Source organism: Onychostoma macrolepis, chromosome 04, assembly GCF_012432095.1.
Source record: "Onychostoma macrolepis isolate SWU-2019 chromosome 04, ASM1243209v1, whole genome shotgun sequence".
Lineage (NCBI taxonomy): Eukaryota > Metazoa > Chordata > Actinopteri > Cypriniformes > Cyprinidae > Onychostoma > Onychostoma macrolepis.
Genome location: NC_081158.1, coordinates 19,340,632 through 19,360,815, shown reverse-complemented (window position 1 = coordinate 19,360,815; position 20,184 = coordinate 19,340,632). Strand labels below are relative to the sequence as shown.

At 37.1% G+C, this 20,184-nt stretch overlaps 1 protein-coding gene across 27 annotated transcripts in view; it reads right to left on the bottom strand.

Annotated features, from left to right (window-relative positions):
- Window positions 1-20,184, bottom strand: part of celf2 (cugbp, Elav-like family member 2) — a 153,126-nt gene that overhangs the window by 68,216 nt on the left and 64,726 nt on the right. The window lies entirely within an intron of this gene.

The window sequence follows — 20,184 nt, the reverse complement described above, 5'->3', positions numbered from 1 at the left end:
CAAGTGTGTGAGCTAGGGTTATCACATTACCAAAATGTATAAATTTAGATAGATAGACAGACAGAAAGACACCTAGTGAAAATTAAATATACTAAAATGTATTTAAAATACATTTATTTTATGCTATAAGTATACTACAAATACATACCCTGAAATTGTACTTTTAGCATACTAAATAAGTACACTTAAAGTCTGCTAAATTGTAACAACTAATTTTGTACGCAATGCACTTTAATTGTGCGGAAGTAGTGCTGAATTTGAACTAAAGATATACTGAAGTATATTTGATTGAGTTAAAGTGGAACTATTGCAAGTATACTTTAAATATCGTGCATTTCAAGGTCGATATTATTCAAAGACCAAGTATTAGAGAACAAATAGTACTCCAAATAAAGTTTATTATAATTATTACATATCAGTAAGTCTTGAACGATATGTCAATAAAGATGTTAATAAATTTGCACTCTCTTTAGTATGAAATAAATGTATTTTAAATATATTACTTTTTTTTTTTTAACTAGGGTTAAAAATTGCCGAATCAGTCTGAATCAAACTCATAGGTTTGCAGTCTAAAATCAGTTTGAATGATTATAAAAACACACAAGTTATAAAAAAAAAAAAAAAAATACTTTGTGTATAGGGTTTGATGGTAAATTAATTTGACTAGAATGGAAATCAGACAAAGTGGAAAAACTGCTGAACAATAGTGAGTAGGTGTTACAGTCTTCAAAAAAAACGCATTATGAAATAGCTTTAACTTACATAATACAACACATTTTTAGTGAAAAAATAATGTTGGACAGGACTTGGTTTGATCCACTGGGATCTGACTGAATCATTTACCAGGCTATTATTAGTTAATACTTTTGTTCCATACTCACACATACCTGATTGCATCGGCAGAAAAGAAAAAAAAATCTGAAAGATTATTAATCATTTTAACATTTAAGGAAGTAAATGGGGTTGATGATGATTTTATGTTGTTTTATGGAAGTCAAGAGTGAGCTATATATAAGGGACTGCAGTGGGCCGGGAGAGAGCAGGGAATGAAAAGAGGAAAAAGAGGAGAAAAGAAAGATGAGAAGAAGCATTCATGGATTAATCCAGCAGACAGATCACAGCACCTCTGTTCCTGTCGGCTCACTCCTGCTAAATGTTTCATAAACCTTATTCTGCGTTTGTGTATGTGTGGGATCCACAGAGAGATCTCTATTAGACTGAATCATTTCTCCACAGAGTGCCCACAAATCTCATGGTTATTCTTGCTTGTAGCGCATACGACATCAAAGTGAAGCATGCAAATATTTTAGGGAGTGTGTTTGTAGCTGTTCGATGTGCTCATAATTAAGTGTGCTGTGTGCTAATTGGAGGTCTATAAATTGGCATCTTGGCCCTGGGCTCAAGGTCAGACACCTGTATGACGGTACTGATTGGGATCAAACTGTTTTCGCAGATAGTACTGAATTACAAATGCACATGTAAATACAATACTGGCAGCTGGCTAAAAACGGTGTTCGGCACTCATGTCCGTTGATGACGAAGCAGACGCGGGTCTCGATTAATGAGGTCTCAATTCAAAAGGGCTGCAGGCAATTATTCACCATCACACACACCTGCACGTCTGGACAGAAAGACAAACAAAAGGCAGAGGAGCAAAGCAGATGTACACGAACCCAGGACAGATGGGCCTAAAAGAGGGGTAAAAAGAAAGATCTTTTCAGACAGATGTGTGTTAGAGAGCAGATGAGCGTGGGAAAAGATGGAGCGATTGCGGTGGAGCGGTGCATAAATGGATCAATAGGATCGACTGGAGCGCACTTTGTTAAGAGTAGTTAACTAGGAATCTCGCCATGGGCTATATGTAAAAACGCCACTCTCTCTCCTGTGGGAAACTTTTATCTTAATTTTGACTTTTGCGCTTTACGCAAAACCCAGAATTTTGGTTTGTATTCCACCTCAAAGGCAACATAAAATGTCATCATAAAATGTCATTTACAAGAAGTTCACAAATTGAGTAATGTGACATTTTACAATAAAACTGAATATTCAGCAGGATTCAACTGATTTGATTGGATTTCAGAAGTGATTACATAAATATAGCATACTTACTTATTGATATTAACCAATATATTGTCTAACCAGAACAGCTTTGGTTATTTAACAACAACAATAATAATAATAAATAAACTATTTATCCATGAATGCCAATAGTAATTTAGCCAATAAAGCAAATAATTACTATTGTAGTATTATTTAGATACTATTTTAGTTTTTTGGTAATATTTTGAATTAGTTGTTATTTTTATATCTTCATTTTAAAGTTTGAAAATAAAGTTAGTTTTTTTCATTTTTATTTCAGTCAACATATTAATAAAAAATAATTTACAATAAAAAAACAAAATTAATATTACTTCTATCATTTTTATTTAATATAACATAGTATAAAACAGATAGATAGATAGATAGATAGTAATATCACTACTACTATCACTTATTCTTGTATTATTAGTTTTATTAATATATAATATCATTGATCAGACAAGCCTTTTTCGAAAATGCTCTATGAGCAAAGTCACCTCGCAGATCGCCACCTGTAAACATTCTGAGCATATCTAATGTCTGAGCCTATCCGTTCTCTCCGGCCAATCAGCATGGAGCATCGATCTGGCCATCTCCTCCCTGAGTTCTGCCACATTAAATTGACCTCCGCCCTGAACTTCACACCGCCGTCAATCAATAGCTACATTTCCCCTGAGTGTCTCAACCTCGGCTCAGAATGACAGAAGCATCTACAGTCTGAGACAAAGAGAGCTCCAGTCCAGTTCATCAGCTTTGACTTTCAGATCAGTGAAGGAGGCCAGAGCCAAAGAAGAAAAATCGAGTGAGACGGAGACTGATGAAGTGATTAGCCACATGTGGAAGACTGTTCTAAACATCACAGAACTTCAAGGTTATGAACATTTGCTCCATATGTGTTCTCGCATTTCTCAAGCATTGCTTGCATGGTCTCTGTGGGTAACTGGGGGGCAACATCTGATGACAGATGCGTTCTGTCACCCTTTAAATTGAATAATGCTAAGTGTCTCCACTCAATTACCGACCTTCTCAAGTATCTGGGTTCTCTGCGTGCGCGTGCATGTGTAAAAACAGAACAGGTTATGCTGTAGCAACAGCTGTAGGCTCGAAAAACCTCAGGGGAACCTCATCATGGACTAAAATTCTCAACATGGGTGGCAACAAAACAGCGCTACTTACTAAAACTGTAAGAGAGACGCAGCACACAATTGATTCCAATGGAGTTTGCTGTTAGCATATTGCTATGTCAACAGCATGATACTCCAAGTTTTATACTTAATAAAACAAGAAAAGCAGAAATCGTGATCACAATTAAAATGCAATTTATTGTGCAGCCCTACCTGAACTGAACCAACACTAAAATGACTTGAGATAAATAATGACACTAGTGTATTTTAGAGCTGCTTAACAGCTGAATCTCCATAGTTTCCATAATTCTGCATTCAAGTACAAATTTGATGTCTTTAAAGGAATCATTTTTGGCCCTCATGTCATTCCAACCCTGTATAACATGTGGAACTTTCTTTAGTGGAACACAAAACAAGATATTTTGAGAAATGTTTCAGCATTTTTTTGTTTGTTTTGTCCATGGAGTTCAATGGGGCTCATTCGTGAAACTTGCGTAAATATATGAGTAATTTGCACGTAAAACAGACCTTCCCGAAAACTCTCCTCTGGATTCACAAATGCTTTGTAAACATCCGATTAGATAGTTAAACATGTGCATGTTAATGAATTCCAATCATTTGTAAATAGGGCGCTCGTGCACGCTCATTCACAATTAGCATAATCCCCGCCTATGAATTACAGCTACGCAAATTGCGTGTGCAGGAACGCAGTGGAATATTCTGGTCTACTTTCTCAGGTTTGGCTCCAGTATATTGCATAAATGCAAAAAAGACTAATAGGCCATATGCATAACAATAAATATTCAAAAACATGTCCAGCAAAGAGTTTTTAGCCAGTTGACGACAGGCTGGTGGCGCTTGAAAACGTTTTGGTGGCACAGCATTTTTCCAGATGAGACACTTTAGTTGCTATGATTTGGAATATCCATGGCAGCAACGTATTACTAGTATCTAATTTTTAAGAATTTTACTAAATATAAAAAAGCAGTAACCAGTAATATTGACTTCTCCATTGTTGTAGGCAGTCGTTGTACAAGTTGGATGGTTGGTCGTCATTTGTCCCACCTGTCCTCTATTTACTGCTGAGTAAATAGTGACAGTGACGAGCGCTGCGTTTTACTGTTATCAACTCAACTACGAAAAAAAAAAAAAAAAATTCTAAAAGAGGGCAAGGGCAAATGACCTTGTAATTATGATGCAGTGCATCAAAATTCAGTGTCATCAGTTTGCCAAAAAGAACACAGAACGTTTTACGCACCATTTACACGTGGTAGGGAGCAGGTGTACATTTCTTTCGTACCAGCTAACATTTTGACAATACGAACATTTTCATGAATTCGAAAGTTTACATCAGAACGGCTTTACGAACAATTTACACAAAAAATCATTCTGCTCATGTTTCATGAATGAGGCCCAGTGTTGTTTTGGACCCAATTCACTTTCATTGTATGGAAAAAAAAAAATCATAGAGGTTTGGAATGACTAAATAATGATAATTTTCATTTTTGGATGAACTATCCCTTTAAAATATTGCTACAGGTTACAAACACTAGATTTGAAAAGTAGGATGTAGACTGTGTGAACTTGCACATACTGAGAGATGTTTACATGACTAAATCTGGACTCACAAGCACACAAAGATACACGCACATCATTTGACAAAGAGATGGGGGGCCGTCCGCCCCTTTTACTGTCTATGTGTGTGTGAATATGTGGAAAGGTCAAAAACCTGCTGGGTTGCATACATGTATGGGGGTTTATGCGAGTGTGTGTTCGTGCAAAAGGTCAGTGTCCTAAAACTGCCACTCAAGAGAGGGCTTGACTTAAGCACAACTTATGCCCAGGAGGAAAGGTTACACTTTAAGGTACAGTCAATAGAAAGGTTTTGTAATTGTCCTCTGTACCAGACAGAAGTACTTCCATTAAAAACACTGTCCAATGTTCCATGATATTCCTGTTTTATTCAACAAGAAGGGAGAGGGCAGTCTTCCTGTGCAGATGACTGACAGGTCATGGAAAGGTTAAAAATCCTGCTGAGTGCTGACAGTTTTTTAACACACAGACAAACACGAGGCTGTCTAAAAAAGGTTCTGTTTTTAGTTTCTGAAAAATAAGAATGGGAATCAATATTTCATTGTTTTTCCATATTAAATACTGGAAGCAAATGTTCTGTTAATGTTTCTTTAATGTTTGAATTGTTAGAATTACTCTGACACTAAAATAGTCTGACGGTATTTCCTGCATTAACTTCATCAGCACGGTTAAAAAAAATAACAACAACAACAATAATAATATATATATATATATATATATATATACACACACATATATATAAAAAGCATAGCAACTAATTGAAATAAGAAATAAAATGAGCAAAACTACAAATGAAATAAGATGGATGGATGGAGAGATAGATAGTTACAAAACAAATGACAAAAGCACATAAAATTACTAAACCTCAACTAAAATTAGAATGAAAGCTAACAATGTAAATATAAAAATTCATTAAAAAATTACTAAATGCTATAATACTAAAATAACACTAATATCTAATATTTTTCAGCTGCTTAAGAGCTGTTTCTATCTACCTATTTTTATACGCATTTTGGAACATTACAATAAAATACCTCTGGGAAGGCACACACACACAAAAAACAAACAAACACAATTTTTTATCCAATAAGAAAACATGCGCATAAACTACAGCGGAAAATCATTTACTGAATAAATGTGACTTTGCAATTTATTAAACGTGAAAAAAGACCCAGTAACTTCTCCTACTGCGACAAATGACATTTTTCTTAGTGATATTTTATGCCAGTTTATCAGGAAGTGATGATTTTGTTCTCTTCGTCTCGCTGAATGGAAACGGTGCTTTATTCGCAAATGTTTTATGCGATATTCCGATTTTGCACATAAGTTAAATTCGCAACTTTGAATGGAAGCATAGCTAGTGAGAACATAGCTGATGAGAAAAAGAAATACTGTGCGCTGGAAAAGTACTACAAGAATCTTTAACGCAAACAGTTACGAGGAATCGGAAACCAAAATTGTTACATTTCTAAAAATTTCCATCCCTAAAAGAACAGCAGTATGAAAGCATACACTAACACTCCCAGCTGTGGAACAGTTATCTTCCTTAAAACATTACGACTAACCACAACTGCATTGCTGCCAGTCATAGCAAAGCATTACATCACTGCTGTCAAAACCTTGCAAGATGATGATCTGATGAAAAACAGTGTTCAAGATTTTCCTGCAACTCTTGCGACACCCAAATCTGGACAATATCTTATTTGACAAAGAAATTCCAGACAACACGACAAGCCAATTTTTAAATGAGTGTGTCTGAACGTGTGGGGATATTTGAGTGAGCACTGATGTGAAGTTTTGAAGTGTAAATCTGACATTTTTTAAACATGGCTTCAACATTAATCAAGCCACACAAATTATCAAGCATCAGAGAAGAGGTGGCAATTATAACAGCAAGAAATGAGCTATCAACTCACTGGGGACTGAGCGATAACAACACACACACACACACACACACACACAGCAAAAGTCCTTTATGTCATATAAAACCCAGAAAATGAACCGGTGAATGTTACATCATAAGAGTGCTACACACACACACACACACACACACACACTCATTAAAGAGGTCAGAAGTGATTCAGCAAGAATTTTAAACGGCAAATGCAGCAATGAGGAGTCATTAGAAATATTTGCGCTAAAACACCCAGCCAACCACAAAATTAAGACATAAAGAGAAAACCTGGGCACCTAGTGTCTACATAGGCAGCTGCCTTGTGAGGGAACATTTTGCAATGCATTCTGGGATAGGGTTGCAAAGCGGTGGAAAATTTCCGGTAAATTTTCCAGAAACCTTCCAAAAATTCCCGGAAGATTCCAAAAAACGTTTCCAAAATTTCTGGAATGTTTCCGAAATTTACTGGAAATTTTCCACCCCTTTTTGCAACCCTATTCTGGGATAGTCTTATATGTAAAGGATGTGGAACATACTTTGCTTCCATATCATTCCTATGACATCACAAAATGCTGTCTAGGTAGACAGCTAACTAGGTTTTGCAGCTAGCGTCTGGACAGAGACAAACAGGAAGACAAAGAGAGAGCGGAAGATAAAGATAAAGGGAGGGAACAGGCTGCAGGAGTGGTATAATCAGTCAGAAGAGGTGGTGAGTTAAATGAACGGGTCTCTGTGTAACCGCACACTGAACAGTGCCATTTACTCTCTCTACAGGAAAACTTGCACATTACACAGGCTGGCTTTCTCTCTCTCTCTCAATAGCATCCTTCACCCCATTTTTATCCTTGACTCTTCCAGATCTTTCTATTCACTCTGTGCCTCTCTTTCTTCTGTAGTGCATTTGTCCTCATGGCTGCTAGTGAATCAGTCAGAAAAGGTGCCGGAATTAAATCTATACAGCAGAACACACACACATTTCCTTGCCTTTATATAAAATAACAGCAGTCTATGGTATGTTACCCCTGGGATGAGTGTTCAAAGGTGCTACTTGGTGAAATTGTCCATCTTTATCACCTGGCTAAACTGTATACTTGACCGCTGTCTAAGGCAGCTGTTTTTCTTACCTAGCTATGCTATGTCAGTCGTTTCACTCCGGAATCCCTTTAACACATTAATCAGTATTTCATGTCCATTGCTGTATTTACTTCTTAAATTGCTGAGTAATAAGAGAAATAATGTGCAGTCAGACAGTAATTACAACAAACTCCTTCAGGGGTTTATTTGGCGATTGTAACAATAGATCACATAACTCATTGCAATTCAAACATACAGTCTAAAGGCTATAATCTAATATTTATGTTTTATTTTATTTCAGCTTTATTTCAATTACCAAAGCAACAATAACAACATTGGTCCGCCACTTAAAATGTTGATAATTTACTTATCCCCACGTCTTTCAAGATGTTCATGTTGTTCTTTCTTCAGTCAAAAATAAACTAAGGTTTTTGAGGAAAACATTCCAGGATTTTTCTCCATATAGTGGACTTCAATGGAGACCAACAGGTTGAAGGTCCAAATAGCAGTTTCAATGCAGCTTCAAAGGACTACACAATCCCAGCCGAGGACTAAGGGTCTTATCTAGTGAAACGATCAGTAATTTTTATAAAAAAAAAAAATTGAAAAACAATGAAATACTTTTCAACCACAAATGCTTGTCTTGCACTAGCTCGACCTCATGCATTATGTAGTCACTTTTTTTTTGTAAAGGGTTACAGTTAAATCAGTGCGAGTATTTTCAAGCTTGTTGACAGTGCTCAAGATAGAAGCACTGCATTTTGTGCCTGAACGGCACTTAAATTTCGGCAGAAGTGAGCCGATGTGTTTTTTTTTGGTTTTTTTTATAAGGGAAGGAGGGTTTTTAGGTCACATTCAACCCTCTTTCTCTTTGTGTGTCCCCTGGGCTGACCTAGTCAAGCCTTAATGGTGGAACAACAATGGAGTGCATTGATTAACTATACCACTAATGAAGTGAAAATGAGTCAATACACACACACACACACACACACACACACACACACACACACACACTTTGACTGCTGAAGAGTTCAAGCATGTAGGATACAACCGCTATGGGTCTGTTCCGTTTGTTTCAAACTGCTCAGATAGATGTGTCAGGAAACCAACATCTGCAATCAAAGTCTAAGATCTCAAAATAAACTCAATGCATCTTGGATATTTACATTCATTTTAAAGCTCTATACTCAATAGAGCTATAGCATGTCAACAACTATCTCATTTGTGCTATTCTTATTTCTCCTGAGGCATTTTAGGAGAAACATCAGACAAAGTTGATACTTAAATGTAACATAACTGATATAACTTAAGTCCCTTGAGCTATGAAAAAGCAATACGATTTCCTAGAGTAACTGTGCGAGAATGTGTGTGTGTACGAGATACAGACATCGATCAACATAAACAGCCAGACAGCAATGTGTCATGATTCCCCATGGAGAGGCAACCACATCTACTAGAGTAACTAAATATACAAGCACGGCACTCTCAATCAAAATACCCACACACTTCAGCCACCCTTGCGCTGTGAAGCATTATCATAGCTTCAGTCGTATCAGTCCACAGCCGCATACATTCTCTAACTGTCCCTACCAGCACAATAACCACCTCTACTGCATTATTCACTGCTCTAGTGCTTCAGATAAATACAGGGAACTGCCTCTGATGCGTGTATGTGTCACATGTCCTGCTCTGTGGTTCAGTTCTATGTGTTGTTTAGTTGACGGGTCAGTAAAGCAACAGCACAACGACACATCACCGTGCCAGCATGGCCCTCGTTGATCTCTCTGGTCCATTGAATGGTTGTATGAGGCCACAAGTTGACAGTGGCTTTCTGCTACATTTTTAAATAGGCTGTGTATGGGAAAAAATATTGCTGTGGGTCTGTATGTCAAATCTATGTGTGTGTGTGTGTAATATATATATATATATATATATATATATATATATATATATATATATATATATATATATATATATATATATATATATATATATATATAAAATAAAAATAAAAATAAATTTCTATATATGGATCAAATATGAGACTTCCCATTTTGGAGTACACATCAAATTAATTTGATATGCATAGAAAGCATACTGAATGCAAGTAATGTTTGGAATAACTAGTGAAAATAAAATGTCAAAATATGGTTGAAATAATGTTCCCTTGTCATTTGCGTAGCTGATATATTTATGTAAAAATGAAATGTGATCATACTAAATTTGATTGTTTTAAATTATTAAAAACTGCACTGTGAACCATAAATAGTCTTTTATGTTTCTAATGAGCTTTGTTCTAAACATGCCTGACAGGATATTTTTGGTATATGAACTACTGTTAAACTGAATGACATTTTTCCTGTAAATCATGATAAATATGCATGATAGTTATTATTTTGTGCTTAGAAAAAAAATAAAATTAAACAGGACACATTTCTAATGTACGAAAAAATGTAAATCGGTATTTTCCCCCTTTTTCATCTTTGACCCATATAGGCCTAACACTTCTATTTCTCACAATACTGCATAGTTTTGATCACTTTAAAATGTATATTCATATATTTTTTATTTTGTTTATTTGATTTAATTTTTAATGTAGTTTTTATTATTAAAATTATACTTTTAAATGTTATATTTCTTATATATTTTATTTATATCATAAATTAAAATGGCTTAAAATGTAATATTTATTAAATTAAATTTAATACAAATATTTTATACAAATAAATGCAATTAATTTTAATAATTAAATTGTATTCATTCATATTCCATTTATAGAATTTCCTATAGTTTATCAAAGATAATAAACAATGGAAATAATTGAAATAATGGAACCTCCACATTTCTCAGGTTACTGACACTTCTATCCTAAATAAGAAATACTAAACATATTGCATACCTTCATGCAATGCATTGTGGATATGCACCTGCCTGTTTGCCGCTATTTCATTCTCTCTTGTTGATAGGCTTTCATTACAATTTTAATTAATAATCAAATAAGCCATGCCATTATTTTAAAATGTTTTTTAAAATCACCTTTTCAATTAATGCATCAATATGTGCATCATATCACTTTCTTGGACTCTGAAAAGTTATACTCAACAAGTCAGTCAGTTTTTGGGTTAGTGATGCAAAGACAACACGTCATCATGGCGTCATCTCCGGTCCAACAGCAGAATTTAACAAAAGCTTAATGCTACATCTAAAGATGTTCTGCTAACTGCTGTGACATCCTCATTTACTTCAACATTCACCTATTTCCACTTGTATCTCCATCTCCACAGAGTTCCTTTGTATATTCCTCAGCACAAAGCTATCAGAGAACTCTTTCTGTGAAACGGGTTATAAAAATAAAACAATGGCAGTTGCTGGGTGATATGATATGCCTTGAGGGATCTAAACGTTCGGAGGGGCTTTTTTCCACTTCACTGGAAAACGAACCCACGACGTGCATTCCCTGGGAGCATTACATAATCAACTTCAGCGCTAACCACCAGCAGATGTTAGCCGTGTAATCTCACTCGTTCGCGTCCAAGTGAGACTGGCTCAGCTTTTCCGGTGCGTACGATCTCTTTCATACACATGAATTTGTGTCTCTGTGCATGGCCGTGGATCACAGGGAGACTGAATTCTGCATGCTGATTGGTTAAGCAGCAACACATGCTGACCTCAGCCAATCAGTGATGAGCGTAGCAGAACAATAAGGGATCCTCCATTTAAATGTGAATGCAGTGCTATTAACCAGCTGGGCTTATGTGTGTGTGTCTTTTACTCACATCATTATCCTGGAGAGAAAAGAAAATTGGAAAGACAAATGACAAAAAAGAAACAAATGAGGTACAAACTAAATTACCAGTTTGGCCATGTTAATTATGCTGGTTCTGAAGAAATCTGTTATTTTCCTCCTATCTTTCTGTTAAATGCATACTGCATTTACTGCATTTTTTACTGGATTTTGCCGACCATTTCTTTTTGATAAAATACTTAATGCGTTTCATTAAACTATTTATTTATTTATTTATTTATTTATTTATTTATTTATTTATATTTACACAAATTAAAAAAAATAATAAAATAAAATAAAATAAAATACTGAATCAACATCCGACTCACTGAAGTATAAGATGTCTGTCTGGAAATGAAGATTTGTGAATATTAAATACGTACTGCTTGTTCATTGAACAACTTTTAGTTAAAGATACATATTTGATAGATAATCAAATAATAATAATATATATATATATATATATATATATATATATATATATATATATATATATATATATATATATATATATATATATAAATAAAATAAAATTAAAAAAAAACTCAATTAAAAAAATATTGATCAAAAATATTGATGTTTTTGGATTATGAGATAACCCAACAATAGTCACTTTCTATTTAGAAAAAGCCTCCTTGTTCACATTGTATAATAACTTCATCAGATATAATAGATAAACTAGACAGTATTTTAATATTATTATTTAATACTATTTTTCATTGAATTAATATGTACTTTCCTGTACTTTTTCATTAGTTATTTTAAATGGTTCATTACAGAAAGAAAGAAAGAAAGAAAGAAAGAAAGATAAGTCACAATATAAAAATAATCAAAGCAGTTTGTTAAGAATATTGGGATATATCTTGCCCACCCCTGCTAACAATAATGTAAGTTAATTCATTATCGTATTCAGTATATAGGATTCCACTGTCAGTTGAATTGGCACATTCAAAATGGAAAGATAAGTCAAGCATACGGCATTGTAGAATACAGCAGAGTGCTGTCATATACTGGACATTTCAGCAAACGCAGCAGGTTACCCGTATATTGCATGCATACTTCATGTACTGGAGTAGTATGGTAGAACTCCATTCAGAACATACCCAGTGTGTTTGTTTTCAGAGGGCAGCGGTATATAGCGAGCACACTCTCTCTCAGACACAGCCTGAGGGTAGGCACAGACAGAATCGCTCCATTTTGCCCTTAACAGCATAGAGAGGCCTGCAAGCTTGCAGTAGATCAAGCGTTGCAATAAAAGAGTCAGGCCTACTTTACAAGCGCAAACTTTAACTGAGCCTCCACACACCCCCCCCTCACACACGCACAAATTCTATAACCCGGTATAACACACACATTTGTCTTTCTTTCATTACTCTATCATCATAGTCCCCACAGCAAACACTCCTGCATTCTTATATAACACAACTGTTTGATGAGAGAACGGGGGCAAAAGGAAAGAAAAGCAGGCATGCATCTTGTATTTTTCCTCCTTCACATCAGAATGCATTTTCCGGTCAGAGTCAAGGTTGGCCGTGACAGCGTTCTCCCAAAAGTCTCTTCGTATGCAGTGGCCTAGTTTCTTCAGGGGGAGAGAAATAGAAAGAGGCGCAGTGGAAGCGAGCGCAAGGTGGGATCGGTGTCATACACTGCTACACTCGGTTGAGCTTTGGAGAGGCGTCAGTACCGTAACTGTCCAGAGGAGGTGAGGTCTGTCTCCCCTACCAGCTTTGAGATCTACCGCTGTGCCCATGGCATCTCCTGGCATGGAGCCCCGCGGGGCTGTTTGCCCATCTGGGAAGCTGGCTGAAGGGTTAGGGGGCTTTGCAGCAGCCAAGGTTGATGGCCTGATGTGATTTAGGGGAACAGCAAAGGCGTGCTGGGGGTCCCAGTGATGGGACTTGAAAAATGATTCATGAATATTGAGCTTAATTAGCATGGAAGTCTCACACAGACAGAATTTTGACTGTCGGGATTGAGCTGCAAAGTGTAGCGGACATATTCTAGCCAAAAAATGTCCACTTAAACAGGAAGCGGCACGTTGACTGACATGTGAAGTGACTAACCACACTTTTTAAATGTGAATTTCACAACATAAAGTTTGTTTGGTTTCCGTTTATGCCAGGGATGTCCAGTTCTGCTCCTGGAAGGCCACGGTCCTACAGAATTTAGCTCTAACCCTAATTAAGCACACATGAACCAGCTAATTAAGGTTTTTTGGATCTCTAGAAACTTCCAGGCAGGTGTGTTGCAGCAAGTTGAAGGTTAATGTTGCCATGTGATTTTCTCGTGTAACTGGGCTACTTATTTACCGTTAACATGGATTGTTTATAGTTTGTGGGTTAAAGCAACCCCCAAAGCCCCTGAATGCCATTTCGATGGAGGGGACCCCCAATGGATGGGGCAATCTTGGAAAAAAAACTTAATTGGGCTAGTTTTAGGCTAGTTTTTAACAGTAATTGGGCTAGTTTTATTTCATTTATATTGGAGCTAACCTCTGCAGGACATGGGTCCTCCAGGAGCTGGACTGGACACCCATGATTTATGAGTAAATCTCAATCGCACAAACTTACACTCTACATAATGTGTATATTAAACATTGAATGTTTTGTTTTGGCGGCTATTTTGTCAGTTTTGTCAGGGTAGCCCGATTCACAAACAAATTACTTATGATTTGGTAAAAAGACTCAGGAATCACCATATGGAATAATTCCAACTGAAGGCAAAAAAAGCAAACTGTGGTCATCTGCATCTGGACCAAAAGGTTGCGCTTAAACGCAAAACCAAAGCCAATGTCCAAATAGCAGGTGTCGTCCTCACCAGCATGGGAGAAACTACTCTCCATACGATCAGGAAGCAGTAATCACCAGAAGACCTAGAACTACGCATATACAAATAGTACAGAAGATACCCACAAAAAAATGGGCCGACAGATGCTCAACAACACTCAAAATTGGCCAACAAAGTGTCTGAGCCAATCATACTGAAGCTTGCCATTCTAAGGAAGTACTTGTTTTGAGTTCAGTATACATCAGACAGTCAGTGAACCGTCTGACACTATTAGCATACTTTTGATGAGAAATAGGACAAACCCACATAAAGGGATTGGACACCAACAAACCCACGCACATTTACACACAGGTGTGAGGTGTGGATTAGCGTGTTAGAAAGCAAGAGCCAAGCTGGAAGGCTTTTGCTGAGGGCTGCCAGGTTGTTGAGTCCCCGTCTGTGTGCGTAAGTGTATTTGTGTGACTTTTAGCGCAGTGATGGTTGCCTTTTAAACAGGCAGCAGAAATAAGTCCTCAAATGTTTCACATAATCCCGCATTCCGCTCCCTCTAGCTGCAAATAATGAGCTCTCCTTCTGAAGAGCCCAATCAAACAAGTAAAACATTTGAGAGAGAGAGAGAGAGAGAGAGAGAGAGAGAGAGACATGACTACGTTTGGTATGAAAGGAAGCAGAGAGGATGTAAAGATTATGGAAGATTGAGGACAGAAAAAAAAAGGTAAAGGGAAAAACATGAAGCGGCAGAGTGAGCAAGGAAAAGGAAGTCAGGGGAAATGCAAGGAAATACAGAGGGAAAAGGTCCACGGAGACTCATTGAGGTAAGCCTCGACTTTGGCAAATGCAGCCACGCAGATGGAGTGAATAAATATTGGACAGGGATCTCACATCACTTACAGAGAGAAGTGGGGGGGAGGGATTGGGAAAGAAGAAATCAAAAGGGAAAACAAAAGAAAGATCCAATGCAAAAGACATCAGCGCACACAAGCAAGTCCAGATTGCTGATCATTCGAGCCACCAAATCAACTTTAAATGAGTATTGTATTCTGCATGATCGGCTATATAGCTAACAGTGCTTGAAAGCATTTCTGATGTATTTCCCATTTCCAAATAATTAGGAAATAAATAATTTTACCACTTTACGTAATGGATAACAACACCTATAGCCTAGCTATTTAGCCTAAGCAGGCATGTCATGTCACAAACATTGCAGAACGATTTATCTACCAAACCACTTAGGGTTATTGGTTTGTTGAAATCACTAACCCCAGTTATGAGCATTAATAGCACCATTCACACACCCATCGATTTCACTGATAAGCAAAATTCCTCATAGATAGCATGTAGAGGTGCGCTGATCCGATATCGCTCCGATACTGCCATTTTGTGCCGGATCAGGGTGTCGGTCAAACGAGACCCAACCAAATCCGATATTGTGCGTACACTATTCCGTGTTATTGTTAAGCCCCATGAAAGCCACACTGAGGTAAAAGCACTGGTATCGGATCAATATCGGTATCGTCCGATAATGGTATCGAGCCACCCCTAATCGCATGTGTTCCCAATGAAATGACTGGAATTCATCCACAAAATTTTGGTAAATGTGACCGTGCCTGATACTTGCCTTAGCAATTTAGTTCATTGGCTTAATTGTATGTTATGCAAATACATACACTTGGTACATTAATAATAACAATAATAATAATAATAATAATTTAATGTGTTCAATAAATACAATTGATTTTAATAAATAAATGAGTAAGACCACATTAAACTAATGCAGCCGTATGTGTGAATATCGGCTAATTTATGTTAACTGAAAAGGGAATCATTCTATCAGATATCAGAGTCTGAACTATAGGCTTATAAAATCTGCAAGAAATGCAGAATAGGCCTATATGATCAAATAGCAGAGATTGAAAGTGATTCTGTGGAACGACTGAAATTGAATTGACAAAAAAAGTGTCTCTGTTTTTTGGGTCTCTTCAAAGCAACTGGATTTTTTTTTTTTTTGAAAGGCCAATATACACGTCTGATTCCAGTTTGTGCGTGTGTGTGAGAGAGAGAGAGAGGAAGCAAGAGATTTCTATGGTTCCAAGGCCACAGGGGAGAATGTTGTTCGTCAGGTATAAAGAACTCTAGACAAACACTCCTGCCTTGACTGTAGTCAGCTTTTCAGCAGCTAAAAGCCATCGTCACGAGTGCACGCGTGACCATTGACAGAAAGTGAAACATGCTCGTCTCTCAGTGCAATCAGAGAGTGGAGTGTGTGTAAGATGAAGAGAACAAGTAAACAAGAGAAATGAGGAATAGCGACAAAGTAGTCAGCAAATACAGATACAGACAAAACAAAAAAAAATTTAGTCGTCTAAATAAGTGCTTCGCAGCTGGTGGGTCGCAGATCTGTTCTGATTAGGTCTTAAAAAGCAAAAGCAAAATGCAAATCATAAAATGCAACTACATAATCATGCACTGAATAGAAAAATAAACAGAACTAAATACAATCTACTTTTAAAAGGGATGCCAAAGCACTTTCTGTTTTGTTGTTAACATTAGCAATTGTGCATCCAAACAGATTCTGCAATACAGACTTGAGGAAGGAGGCAGAGGTGCTAATATGGAAAAACTGTGTTTCCGTGGCTACAACATCCTTCGGCCCCATCAATTGTCTCCTCATCCATCACCTTCACACATATGGGCCAGACATGAGTGATGCAGTACCTCTTGCGCATACAAATACACATCACAACTTTATAGGGCTGAAAGGAAAACATCGGCCTTCAGTTTAAAAAGCTAGTCTCATGCATTCACTTTCTGGACGTCTATAAGACTCTCTGTCTAAAACACCAATGGGACCCACTTTCGATGAGGCTTTTTGACTGGGATGTCAGCCGTTAAAGAAGGAAGTTATTGCATTTTGATGAAAGATTATGAAGCCAAACATATTAATAACATGCACCAATGATTCATGCACAATAAGACCAGGAACGCGTATTAAGAAAGTAAATAGGGTCAATTTTGATTACATGATGACTTTAGGGTTGGCTGATTGTGCGTGTGTGTGCCACAGCTCCTCACACTCGTTAATCATCCCTTTATCTTCCAGCAATTTCTGGAATGAAACTGCTCCCTGTAAGTGCTGGAGGCATCGCTACCCTCCCTCTGTCTTTCCTGTCTTCCTTCCCTTCCGTTTATGTCTCATGCTCTAGGTTAACAGCAGATGTGAGGAACCACTCAAACAGGTCATGAGTCAAAGGTTACAGACTTCCCAGAGTTTTGTGAAGATAATTAAAGAAAAATTACTTGTCTGCTGAAAAGAAAACAAAAGAAACTCAATCTTGCCAAACAATATATGCGTTTCAGAAATCAAATCAACTACTAGTGATGTGATTTTCCCACATATAAAACTAAATTATAACTTACATTAACTTGACACACACTTCTTCTTGTGCTTATTTGTGTCATGTTATTTGTGTGAAAAAGACTTTCTGTATGGAAGCCCTTTTCCGCGTTGACCAAAAAGTAATTTTAAGATAAAGATAATAGCCAATTGTGAGATACAAAGTCTCTATTGTAAACTACAAAGTTGAGGCAGTGAGTTTTGGATGAGCAAGAAATGAAAAAAAAATCTAGTTATTTTCAGAAATTTGCTTCAATTTGCATCATATTTGCAAAAAATACATATATAACTCAATCACCAACGTCCCCTCCCACTGATCCTCCAACACATCCTCCAGTGGGATGGAAAACAAGTTCAGTGAACCCCACACCGGAACTCTGATCAGGCCCTCTCTCTCACACAATAAGAGCTTCTTTGTGTCCTGGAGGACCGCTGGAGTGTTCTCAGATCTAAAATTAAGTTAGCCTGTCAAATGACTTCACTTTACTGCAAAACAAAAAGCTAGAATCCAGAATCAACAACAAAGTTGGCAGTTGAAGTGGCTTACGACAGGCAGAAATGTAGACTGCGCAGTTGGGGATTTAAAGGACAGGTGTTTTATATTCTCACTCGAGTGTGTGTAATGTTTTTCTGGCAGAGAGGTGAGCGGCTTATCACGTAGTGAAGAGAGAGATTAGCAAGTATTCACTCGCTGGAACATGGGCCAGCTGGATGCTGCCCGTCCACCTTCTTACGTGTGTGTGTAACGGGAGACTGATAGCAACACCTTGTCACAGAAGTGCTAGTCCATGCTTATGGTGAACTCGCCCGTCAGCGAATTTACCTTCAAGTCTTGATGAGAGAAAAGAGGCACATGGGGACAGCAGGAATACAAATGAATAAACATGGGAGCTGAACGCAACAGAAAGGCCCCTACACAAAGGGAAACATTCATGAATGAATAATTAAAAAAATAATAATAAACACACAGAACATACATTCTGAAGACCTTTTGATAGCAATCACATGGTATAACTGGAAAAATGAACAGGACCTATTCAAATATTACTCATCATAACAGAAAGAAATAAACAGATGAGGCCTGGTGCAAGATTTTAACCAACAAGTTCTGATAAAACACACATCTATCTATATAGATACAGATAGATAGATGGATAGATGGATGAAGTCCAATTGACTTTTAAATAGTGGTTCTGAACCGTTAGGCCCTCTTAAGTTATTTTTGTAGCCTAACAAAAAGAACATGCTATTTAATGTGTATTTGTATTGTTTTTTAGCATTTTAATTAAAATTGTGTTAATTTAACTACATTTAAACATGAAGTGTCACAATAAAACTAGGACCATTTCTTAAGAAATAGCCTAAATGGATCAATATTGGTTTTGTCTTTAAATTAAGCAAATTACAACAAAGTAACCCCACCCCAAATTCCAAAGTACATATTTTGGCATCTTTATAAGAGAGTGAAGTCATTATTTAGTCTCCTCATATACTGTTTGTAATTTCGCGGGTGTTTTTTTCTCTGAGAATCTCAAATTGTTCCCAAAAGTGTCGCTAGACATAAACAAATAGCAGACTGTCACACACTATATCAACTGTAAATAGCCTGTAGATGGGAATAGTGCGGAAAATGTGGACTAAAAGGAGAGAACGGGGCGAAATTCTCACCACAAAACAAGCACTCATCAACCGTTGGTATTTAAAGGCGAGCGGACGTAAGTGGGACAGCGGCAGCGTCTGTGAAGAGCTCGCGCTGCATCAAACTATCCCTCGCGCCCCGCAACACTGCACTTTAAGTGAATTACGTGTCCTGCGCGTGCTCTAATCTGATTTCGGCAACACATGCCACGTAACAAATCAAATTTGAAACAACCCAGATAAAGAGAGAGAGGGGTGAGAGAGAAGGGGAGTCAGTCACTGCGCATTCCGATGGTTTAAAAGCAGAGACTGAGCGGCGCATGTTTTCAACACTGAGCTCGAGCCATTTCAGTCACATGTCTCCTATTCATGCATGAGCTGACACTGCGCTGCGGATCATATGCGTTCAATGTAACGCAATTATTTATGGCTCTGATGCATGAATTATTATAAAAAGGAGGGAAAAATATACTAATGCACCATTTACTATATTTTTCCCCAAACTGATATATTGAATAAACTATTACACACACACACATATATATAGGCCTCTCTCTCTCTATATATATATATATATATATATATATATATATATATATATATATATATATATATATGTATATATGTGTGTGTGTGTGTGTGTGTGTGTGTGTGTGTGTGTGTGTGTGTGTGTGTGTGTGTGTGTGTGTGTGTGTGTGTGTGTGTGTACGAGCAGCAGACCAAACCTCCAAAAGCCAAAAACGTTCAGTTTAGCGAGTAACAAAGTATCCCAAGTTCTTTATATTGCACGCACTTCTAATCAGTTGTGATATCAGTG